This window comes from Carcharodon carcharias, chromosome 21, assembly GCF_017639515.1.
Source record: "Carcharodon carcharias isolate sCarCar2 chromosome 21, sCarCar2.pri, whole genome shotgun sequence".
Classification (NCBI taxonomy): domain Eukaryota; kingdom Metazoa; phylum Chordata; class Chondrichthyes; order Lamniformes; family Lamnidae; genus Carcharodon; species Carcharodon carcharias.
The window spans coordinates 34,017,028-34,029,139 of record NC_054487.1 but is presented as its reverse complement, the minus strand read 5'-3'; positions in this window follow the sequence as shown (position 1 = coordinate 34,029,139).

Sequence of the window (12,112 nt, the reverse complement as noted above, 5' to 3'; positions counted from 1 at the left end):
TCTCCTTGGGGAAGAGAAGGTTGAGAGGAAATTTGAGTGTGGTATTCAAAATCATGAGGGGTCTGGACATAAGAGGTAGGAATCAGTGCCAGTTGGTAGAAATATCAAGAATGAAAGACACAGGTTTAAGGTAATTGCCAAAAGAATCAATGCTAACATGAGGAAAAACTTTTTTGTTCAGCGAGTGGTTAGGATTTGGAATGCACTGACTGGGTGTGTGGTGGAGCCAGGTTCCATTCAGATTACAAACCAATTGCCTTTTGAAAGCCTGAAAAGGAAAAATATGCAGGGCTAAGTGGAAACCAAGGGGAGTGGCACAAGGTAAATTGCTCCTTCCAAGGGCCAGCATAGACATAATGTACCAAAGAGCCTCCTTTTGTGCTGTAGCTGTTCTATGATTCTATGTCGGGTGCAGTTAGAATAATAACCTGACCAATTCATTTAACTCCAGTGACAGCAGAGACCTCATTTTTTTTATAAACTGCTGTCAGATCCAATCATCCTACTTCCATCTGTTATCAGGTAACAATGTAAAATGGAAGCATGGTCCTGGAAGAGAGGTATATGCCATTCTCCTCAAACGCACACATGGAGACGTGTATATGCCCGTCTCCCTGTGCGGGTTACAGGAAAGTGGAATATACCCGTCTCCCTGTGCGGGTTTCAGGAGAGTGGAATATACCCGTCTCCCTGTGCGGGTTTCAGGAGAGTGGAATATACCTGTCTCCCTGTGCGGGTTTCAGGAGAGTGGAATATACCTGTCTCCCTGTGCGGGTTTCAGGAGAGTGGAATATACTCTCCTGAAACCTGCACGGGGAGACGGGTATATACCACTCTCCTGAAACTGATGCTGCAATATAAGAGCCTCTTACTGCAGTTATTTCATCCATTCGTCATGAATAAACAGGTATGTGAACTTTTGGAATGGCTGAAACCTGTTTCAACCACAAAGTAATTACCACCATGTCCTAACTCTTGCCTAGGAGACTTTCCACAAAGTGAAGTGTAGAAATAACTAACCCTCCTTGTTAATGGTAGAAATTATAACTGACTGTAGTTATGTCCTGAACAAAGAACCTGTTTGACATTAATTTCTATTCCCTGGTTAAATATCAATAAAGGAGAAGTTTCTTAACTTGTGTTCCAACAAAATATAATTTAATGATCTGGGCCACTGAATGAACTATACTGAGGGTTCACTTCACAAAATACACTAAAGATATTTGAGACAGCATACTGACAGTAGCTAATGTATAAGAGTTCTTAATGAAAGAACCACTTGCATTTAAATGGCGCCATTCACAACCTCAAGACAATTTGCAGTCAGTGAAGTGCTTTTGAAGTATAGTCACTTTTGTACTGATGGAAGCACAGCAGCCAATTTGCACATAGCAAGTTTCCACAGGGAGTAATGTGACAATTTGTTTTAGTGATGTTATTTGAATGATAAATATTGACCAGACCATTAGAAAGAATTCCCCTCTTCTTCTTCTTTGAATAGTGACATGAGATCTTTTGCATTCATCTAAGAGGTCAGATGGGTCCTCAGTTTAATATCTCAGCTGAAAGACGGTGTCTCTGGCAATGCAGCACTCCCACAGTACTACAGTGAAGTATTAGCCTAGATCTTGTGCTGAAGTCGCTGGAGAGGGGCTGAAACGCACAACCTTATGACTCACGCGGGTGTGAACCACCGGCTGGCACTGGTGTTCCCATAATCTTGTTGCCCTTGTCCTTGTAGGTGGTAGAGATCGTGGGTTTGGAAGGTGCTGTCAAAGAAAATAGTGTCCCTGAACTAAGGAAGGAGAACACCAGGGAGTAATCCCACTTCTAGACGCTGCTACTGGAATGCACTCCTGCGGGTATTGGGTGACTTATCATTGCGAATATTTATCACTTTCTCCATTCATGTTGATTAACATTTGATACTCGCTGCATAGACTTAAAATTGAATTGATTGGGATGTACATACACCAGTTTTAAATGTAGCAGGACAAATTGGGAAGGCTGTTAAAAAGGCAATGGGATCCTTGGTTTTATAAATAGAGGAATGCAATACAATAGCAAGGACGTTATGGTAAAGCTGTATAAACACTGCTTAGGACTCAGCAGGAATATTGTTGGCCAGTTCAGGGCACCTCATTTAAGAAAGGATGTTAGACAGGGTACAGAGGAGTTTTACTAGAATGGTACTAGGAATGAAGGACTTTAGTTATGTGGAGACCGGAGAAGCTGGGTTGTTTTCCTTAGAGTATGAAAGTTATGGGGAGATTTCGAGGTGCTCAAAACCATGAAGGGTTTTGATAGGGTTAATAAAGAGAAACAGAGACAGAAGAGGTGATAAACAGAGGACACAGATTTAAGGTGATTGGCAAAAGAACCAAAGGCCACGTGAGAAAATATTTAATTACTCAGTGAGTTGTTTGTGATCTGGAATGCACCATCTGAAAAAGTGGTAGCAGCAGATTTAATAATAACTACTAAAAGGGAATTGGATAAATACTTCAACTAGGGAAAAGTATAGGGCCATGGGGCAAGAGCAGGGAGTGGGCCTAATTGGATAGCTCTTTCACAGAGCTGGGAAAGGTATAATGGACCCGATGGCCTCCTTCTGTGCTGAATCATCCTGTGAAAGAATGGACATTTGGGGACATACTGGAAGGGAATGGGTGTCTGTGGAACTGTTTCCCAACAGGAATGAAAACATTCAGGAAAGGAGAAGGAAAATTGGATGGGACATCAAGGGAAGGAAAATAATGAAGTTCAAAAAAGTTGAATCATTGTAGGTGTCAACACTTTGACACAACAGCAGACCCAGTTCACAGGCGGGAATTGTTGGTCTGAATGCTTAAATATAGACTTTATGTCTGGATCAGATGTGAAATGAGGTTATAAACAGCTTGGAGAGCTTCTATAAGCTTAGATAGTATTGTAATACCATCGGCCTGAGGTCACATTAGTTGCCAAGCTATGGGCATTATCAGCACTGAAATTTCAATAAGTGAAACACTGAAACAACATGGTGGTATGAATAGAGCTGTGTTTACTTTAGCTTCTGAAGTGAAACAACAGAAACAGGTTACACTGAAACTCACCAATTAAATAAAGACAATAAGACTTGTCAATCTGAATGACAACTCACTCATAAAACATGACAGAGCGCCTTCTGCGATAACTCGATTAGTCTTTCCTATTTTATACAGACCCGGAAAGATCCTGGTCCAATGCCTGGCCTTGTGTGGAGTTGAAAGTCTGACTAAACAAAGCTTTGATGCTTTCCACAGACGAATAACCTGCTGATGCTTACTGTCTGGATTAAAGGAACAAAATGGCCAAGTGAGCGAGGGGTCAGAGGGCAGCCACATCTTTGTGCTCCCCCCTGCGAGAGTTAGTTTCTGGGCTGTGCAGTGGTGGTCTGAGATGGGCTTCTCTCCTGCTGACTGCGGGCATTGCCAGCAGCCTGAAGGATGGCTGTATGGCTGCAGACTTGCCAGCTCAGGAAGCAGAAGGGGATAAAATTACTGACCAAAAGGAGCTGATGTACAAAGGAAGGATAAAACCTCTGAACCGTTATATGTTTTATGTTTGTAATGAAACATTTTCTCACTGGAACTGATTTACTGTTGATGTTTATAACAGAGTTTCAGTTAACAAGCTTGTAATGCATTAGGTGGTTGGGTTAAATATTAATTCTTTTACCATTCTTTTATAATCAAATGAGTTAAAACATTGAAGGATCTATTTTAACTCTGTGTGGGATCGGGGTGCAGGTAGTGATCCCCCTGCCCAGCCCCTCCCCCTCACCCCTTCCCAGTCACCTCTCCCCTTCCATGTATGTCACCCTTTTCCCCAGTCCACAACCCCCCTCCCCCATCCACCCTGCCCCTCCACCCCACCCCTCCCTGTTTTCCCCTCCCCTGTCCACCCTGCACCCCCCATCACATCCGCCTTTCCCCTCCCCTATCCACCTGCCCAGACCTCTTCCATCTCCAACTCTCTCTCCCCCTTTAGCTCTCTGCCCCATCACCCTCCCTCTCCCCTCTATCCTGTCTGCTCCCCCTCCCCGACTCCATCTCCCTCTTTCCCTCCACCTCCCCCCCACCAACCCCCTCTCCCTCCCTCCACCAACCCCCACTCTCATCCCCCTCTCCTTCCCCCCTCTACCACTTCCCCTCCACCCCACCCCTCCCTGTTCGCCCCTCCCCTTCCCCCCTCCACCACTTCCCCCGCCACCACTTCCCCCGCCACCACTACCCCTCCCCTTTCCCCGCCACCACCTCCCCTCCCATTCCCCCCGCCACCACTTACCCTCCCCTTCCCCCGCCACCACTTCCCCTCCCCTTCCCCCCGCCACCACTTCCCCTCCCCTTCCCCCCGCCACCACTTCCCCTCCCCTTCCCCCCTCCACCACTTCCCCCGCCACCAGTTCCTCTCCCCTTTCCCTGCCACCACCTCCCCTCCCCTTCCCCCCGCCACCACTTCCCTTCCCCTTCCCCCCTCCACCACTTCCCCCGCCACCACTTCCACTCCCCTTCCCCCCGCCACCACTTCCCCTCGCCTACCCCTGCCACCACTTCCCCTCCCCTTCCCCCCGCCACCACCTTCCCCTCCACTTCCCCCCGCCACCACTTCCCCTCCCCTTCCCCCCGCCACCACTTCCCCTCCCCTTCCCCCCGCCACCACCTCCCCTCCCCTTCCCCCCGCCACCACTTCCCCTCCCCTTCCCCCCGCCACCACTTCCCCTCCCCTTCCCCCCGCCACCACTTCCCCTCCCCTTCCCCCCGCCACCACTTCCCCTCCCCTTCCTCCCGCCACCACTTCCCCTCCCCTTCCCCCCGCCACCACTTCCCCTCCCCTTCCCCCCGCCACCACTTCCCCTCCCCATTCCCCGCCACCGCTTCCCCTCCCCTTCCCCCCGCCACCACTTCCCCTCCCCTACCCCCTGCCACCACTTCCCCTCCCCTATCCCTGCCACCACTTCCCCTCCCCTACCCCCCGCCACCACTTCCCCTCCCCTACCCCCCGCCACCACTTCCCCTCCCCTTCCCCCCGCCACCACTTCCCCTCCCCTTCCCCCCGCCACCACTTCCCCCGCCACCACTTCCCCTCCCCATTTCCCGCCACCACTTCCCCTTCCCTTCCCCCCGCCACCACTTCCCCTCCCCTTCCCCCCGCCACCACTTCCCCTCCCCTTCCCCCCGCCACCACTTTCCCTCCCCTTCCCCCCGCCACCACTTCCCCTCCCCTACCCCCCGCCACCACTTCCCCTCCCCTACCCCCCGCCACCACTTCCCCTCCCCTTCCCCCGCCACCACTTCCCCTCCCCTTCCCCCCGCCACCACCTCCCTTCCCCTTCCCCCCCTCCACCACTTCCCCCGCCACCACTTCCTCTCCCCTTTCCCTGCCACCACCTCCCCTCCCCTTCCCCCCGCCACCACCTACCCTCCCCTTCCCCCCGCCACCACTTCCCCTCCCCTACCCCCCGCCACCACTTCCCCTCCCCTTCCCCCCGCCACCACTTCCCCTCCCCTACCCCCCGCCACCACTTCCCCTCTCCTTCCCCCGCCACCACCTCCCCTCCCCTTCCCCCCGCCACCACTTCCCCTCCCCATCCCCCCTCCAGCACTTCCCCCGCCACCACTTCCCCTCCCCTTTCCCCGCCACCACTTCCCCTCCCCTTCCCCCCGCCACCACTTCCCCTCCCCTACCCCCCGCCACCACTTCCCCTCCCCTACCCCCCGCCACCACTTCCCCTCCCCTTCCCCCCGCCACCACTTCCTCTCCCCTTCCCCCCGCCACCACTTCCCCTCCCCTACCCCCCGCCACCACTTCCCCTCCCCTACCCCCCGCCACCACTTCCCCTCCCCTACCCCCCGCCACCACTTCCCCTCCCCTTCCCCCCGCCACCACCTCCCCTCCCCTTCCCCCCGCCACCACCTCCCCTCCCCTTCCCCCCGCCACCACTTCCCCTCCCCTACCCCCCGCCACCACTTCCCCTCCCCTACCCCCCGCCACCACTTCCCCTCCCCTACCCCCCGCCACCACTTCCCCTCCCCTACCCCCCGCCACCACTTCCCCTCCCCTTCCCCCCGCCACCACTTCCCCTCCCCTACCCCCCGCCACCACTTCCCCTCCCCTTCCCCCCGCCACCACTTCCCCTCCCCTACCCCCCGCCACCACTTCCCCTCCCCTTCCCCCCGCCACCACCTCCCCTCCCCTTCCCCCCGCCACCACTTCCCCTCCCCTTCCCCCGCCACCACTTCCCCTCCCCTTCCTCCCGCCACCACTTCCCCTCCCCTTCCTCCCGCCACCACTCCCCCTCCACCACTTCCCCCGCCACCACTTCCCCTCCCCTTCCCCCCTCCACCACTTCCCCCGCCACCACTTCCCCTCCCCTTCCCCCCTCCACCACTTCCCCTCCCCTTCCCCCCGCCACCACTTCCTCTCCCTTTTCCCCGCCACCACCTCCCCTCCCCTTCCCCCCGCCACCACTTCCCCTCCCCTTCCCCCCGCCACCACTTCCCCTCCCCTACCCCCCGCCACCACTTCCCCTCCCTTCCCCCCGCCACCACCTCCCCTCCCCTTCCCCCCGCCACCACTTCCCCTCCCCTTCCCCCCGCCACCACTTCCCCTCCCCTTCCCCCCGCCACCACTTCCCCTCCCCTTCCCCCCGCCACCACTTTCCCTCCCCTTCCCCCCTCCACCACTTCCCCTCCCCTTCCCCCCGCCACCACTTCCCCTCCCCTTCCCCCCGCCACCACTTCCCCTCCCCTTCCCCCCGCCACCACTTCCCCTCCCCTACCCCTGCCACCACTTCCCCTCCCCTTCCCCCCGCCACCACTTCCCCTCCCCTTCCCCCCTCCACCACTTCCCCTCCCCTTCCCCCCGCCACCACTTCCCCTCCCCTTCCCCCGCCACCACTTCCCCCGCCACCACTTCCCCTCCCCATTCCCCGCCAACACTTCCCCTCCCCTTCCCCCCGCCACCACTTCCCCTCCCCTTCCCCCCGCCACCACTTCCCCTCCCCTACCCCCCGCCACCACTTCCCCTCCCCTTCCCCCCGCCACCACTTCCCCTCCCCTTCCCCCCGCCACCACTTCCCCTCCCCTACCCCCCGCCACCACCTCCCCTCCCCTACCCCTTCTCTCTCTGCCCCCACCGACTACCCCACTTCCCCGCCCAGCTTCCCTTTCCACTTCTCCCTATCACCACCACCTCCCATTCCCCCTCTGTCACTCCCCCCTCCTGCACCTCCTCTCACGTACCCTGTTACCTCTTCCCTCTTCCCCCCAAACCCTCTGTGATAGGTGGCCTTACTGTGCTCAAATTCAGGCAAGTAAAAGTGGAGGATGGTGAGAACTGTTGGCATGGTGACATGACCCACCTCACCTGAATTGTACACATTGAGCAGCAGTGAGTAAAATTGGCCTTGGCTATTTTGATATCTATCACCTGTGGCTCAGCAGTAGCACTATTTGCCCCTAAGTCAGAAGATTATGGGTTTGAGTTCTCTCCAGTGACTTGAATACGACAGCTAACTAACACCCTAGGTGCAGTATTGAGACAGTGCTACATTTTTGGAGGTGCTATCTTTCAGATGAGACTTTAAACCAAGGTTGACCCTCTGAAGCGAACATAAAAAAAACGAGGGCAATATTTTGAAGAAGAGCCAATGCATTCTCCTGATCGGTTGGTCAATATTTACCACTCAAACGATATCACTAAACTAGGTTGTCTGATCATGTCTCTCATGTTGTTTGTGAGGCATGCTTTGTGCAAATTGGCTGCCATGTTTTCTATTGATAAAACAATTAATTCCATGTTTAAGGGTTTGATCTACCTTTTCTTTCATTTCACTTTTGTTGACTATAAAGTGCCTCAGAAGGTCCTGAAAGGCACTGTGTAAATACAAGTTCTTCCTCCGCTAAATGTAAAAATTGGAATTAGATGCCCTGCTTTCAGAAATGGGAACTCGCAGGTCATCAGTTCCAACAGATTTATGTTAGCTATTGGTAAAACCAGGTAAAAGAAAGAGAACACAAGGAGATCTCTGTTGAAGTTGCTCTCTCTCTTCAAGTAAAACATGAAGTAACTCTTGGGGGTTTCTGGCAGGTATGCAAAGAATGTGCCATTAATTCTGATCTCACTTTTATGACTCAATCCATTTATAAACTGGTACAACTGGTTCCTCCTGATTACCAGTTCAATCTCCAAAAATATTTTAAGAGTGCAACATTTCAGGTTAGCGTAAAGTGGAGTCTTCCATTTTGTGATCAGGTGATATTCTGTATGTACCTGCCTGAACTGTTTCCTTAATCAAATGTTTACAGAAATACATTGCCCAATAGAATGTTTACTACTGCAAGTATATTAAGGGTGTGGGGGAGAATTTATCCCAAACATTTGCTAATTGTTTCTCTCATTCATTTCCATCGCCATTGTACAGCAGTCATCCTTTCCTTGTTAAATGTCAAGCAAGGAGGTGAGCTGTTACCATGCTTTTCCCAATGGTGTTCTTGATCAGCTGCTCTGAGGGTGCCTGGAGTGGCTTCTGATGGATGACTTAGGTGAGATCAGACATGTTGGCATGGACATGAGCATAGCTGCAAATCAATAATCTGTAACTGAATGGTGCAGTGTCTGCAGCCTGCACTGTGATCAGCCTTTCAGTTAAGGTTTAAGATTTCCATTCTGGCCAACAACTTTTAACTAGCTTTGTTTCATTGATAAGCAAAGATTCAAGCGGCAACTGTTGCCATATATGTCAAGTCCGGACTTGGGAGTGTAGCAACTTTTTTCTCTAGTTATACAGTAAAGGACATACCAAAACATCATGAGCTAGATCCAGGTGGGCCATACATTCTTATTGCAACAGAACTGTTTTTGCTTTTTGTGTTCCACACAACCAAGCTTTGTGAGCTGGATTAATATTGCCCAGACACATTTCATCTCAGGACTTCACAAACAGTAAAGACAATTTCATTCAACAGACTGGGTTAATTTCAAACCCAAGCCTCAGAGATGAAAGGGCTGTGAGTTATTATTAATTATTCAGCAAGTCAGGCAGTATTTATGCAGAGAGAAGCAGAGCTAAGGCTGCAGGTTGATGACCTTTAATCAGAACTGGGAGCGAGCTGGTGCTTGGGCTTGGGATCCCTGACCAGTATATGGCAAACAGGTTTCTCCACCAAATTCCCTAGACACTGCAGCTTTCTCCTCTTTGCCAGATTTTCTATGTTTCCCTCCTACCTTGCTATTTCTCAGAAACCATTTACACCTTTTGCCTGACACCATCTTTCCTTTCCTCATTGAATCACTCTGCTGCCTTCCCACTCATTGCTTCTTCTTTTCCTGTTTTTCCCCAGGTTCTGGGAAAAAACTTAGAAAGCGTTCCTCTCTAAGATCTTCCAGGTTGGACATTGACCTGGAACATTACCTTTTTCTCTCTCCACAGATATTTTAAGACAGTTTATGTTTTCCAGGATTTGCAGTAGGAACAGAGGAATATGTACTGGGGGAAGCCATTTGTCTCCTCAAGCCTGTTCCACCAGTCATTGAGATCATGGCTGATCTGCAACTCCGCATACCTGCTTTGCCCCATATCCCTTAAATAGATTTTTATTCACAAAATTATTATCTCAGACCTAGCATCAATTACTATTTGTGGAAGAGAGTTTCACTCTTTGTGTTTCGAGTGTTTCCTAATTTCACTCCAGAAAGGCCTGACACTAATTTTTAGGCTATGCCCCCCAGTACAAGACTGCCCAACCATCAGAAATAGTTTCTCTCAATTTACCCTATCTATTCTTCTTAAGATCTTGAACACTTTGATCAAATCATAGAATTACTACAGCACAGAGGGAGTCCATTCAGCATGTCATGTCTATGCCAGCTCTCTACAAGAAAAACTCACCTAGTGCCACTCTCCTGCCTTTTCCCAATACCCTGCATGTTTTCCCTTTCAGATAATGAACCAATTCTCTTTTGAAAGCCACGATTAAATCTGCCTCCACTACACTCAGGCAGAGCATTCCCGATCTTGACCACTTGCTATATAAAAAAGACTTTCCTCATGACAACATTGCCTCTTTACAATCACCTTACATAGGTGTCCTCAGGTTCTTGATCCTTTCACCAATGAGGACAGTTTCTCTGTATCAATTCTGCCCAGGTCCTTCATGATTTTGAACACCGCTATCAAATCTCCTCTTAACCTTCTCTTCTCCAAGAAGAAAAGGCCACACTTCTCCAATCAATCTTCATAACTGAAGTTTCTCATCCCTGGAACCATTCTCGTGGATCTATTCTGCACTCTCTCTAATGCCATCATATCCTTCCTAAAGTGTGGTGCCCAGAACTGGACTCAATACTCCACTTGAGGCTGAACCAATATTTATACAGGTTTATCATTACTTCCTTGCTTTGGTATTCTATGCCCTGTTTGGAAAGCTTTAGATCCTGTAGGCTTTTTTTTAAACCACTCTGCTACCTACTCTGCCAGGTTCCTCTGCTCCTGCACCCCCTTTAGAATTGTACCCTTTATTTATATTGCCTTTCCTCATTCTTCCTACTAAAATGAATCACTTCACACTTCTTTGCATTAAATTTCATCTGCCACCAGTTTGCCTGCCCGTTCCACCAACCTGTCAATGTCCCTTTGAAGTTCTCCATCATCCTTCTCACAGTTACCAATACTTCCAAGTTTTGTATCATTTGCAAATTTTGAAATCATGCCTCATACACCAAAGTCTAGGTAATTAATACATATCAAGAAGACCAGGCATCCTAACACCGACCCCTGCTGAACCTGACTATAATCCTTCCTCCAGTCCAAAAAAACAACTATTGATCACTACTCTGTTTCCTGTCATTTGGCTAATTTCATATCCATGTTGCTACTGTCCCTTTTATTCCATGAGCTCTAACTTTGCTCACAAATTTGTTGTGTGACACTTTATCAAATGCCTTTTGGAAATTCATTAACACCACATCAAACACATTACCTTCATTTACCATCTCTTTTACCTCAGGGTGTGGAATCACTCCTTAACCTACTAAACTCCAGGGAATACAACCCTAGTTTATATAATCTCCCCTCATAATTAGCCTTAGGAGTCCAGGTATTATTTTAGTAAACCTAAGCTGCATTCCCTCCAAGCCAATATATCTTTCTTCAGGTGTGGTGTCCAGAATTGTATGGCTGTAGCATAATTTCTACTCCCTTGTATTCTAGTCCTCTAGGTGTAAAGGCCAATGTTCCATTCACCTTTTAAAATTATTTTCTGCACCTGTTCATGACATTATAATTATCGATATACTGGACCTGAACCTCCTCTGTTTGTAGCTGTTTACCATATAGAAAGTACCCTGATCTATCCATTTTAGGTTCAAAGTGCATGACCTCACACTTGCCTACATTGAAATCCACTCCACAGTTTTTCCCATTCAATTAATCTATTAATATCTCCCCATAATTTTATGTTTCCATCTCTACTGCCTACTTCCTGACTTGGAAATATATCACCGTTCCTTCACTGTTGCTTGGTCAAAATCCTAGAACTCCCTCCCTAACAGTACTGTGGGTGTACCTACAGCACATGGACTGTGGTGGTTCAAGAAGGCAGCTCACCACCATCTTCTCAAGGGCAACTAGGGATGGGCAATAAATACTGGTCTAGCCAGTGATGCCCACATCCATGAATGAATAAAAAATAAATAAATTGCCTAGCTTTGTTTCATCGGCAAACTTGGATATGTGGCTTTCTATCCCATTATTTAAATCGCTAATAAGTACAATCAATTGTTGATGCCCCAACACCAATTTTTGTGGCACACCACTAGTCACATCCTGCCAATCATACCCATTATCCATATTCTCTAAATAATAAATAATTTTCCTTCAATTCTTTGAGCTTCAATTTTCGCTAACAGTCTCTTATGAGGGACTTTATCAAATGACTTCTGGAAGTCCATACAAATAATAACCATTGACATTACCCTCTTGAGCATTGCTGATAAAAGAGACATGCTATCAAAGCTTTTTGTCTTGTACTCATCAGGATAGCTTGCAAGCATTTTCCAGCAGTAATAGGGGAAAGCAATTTATACTGCA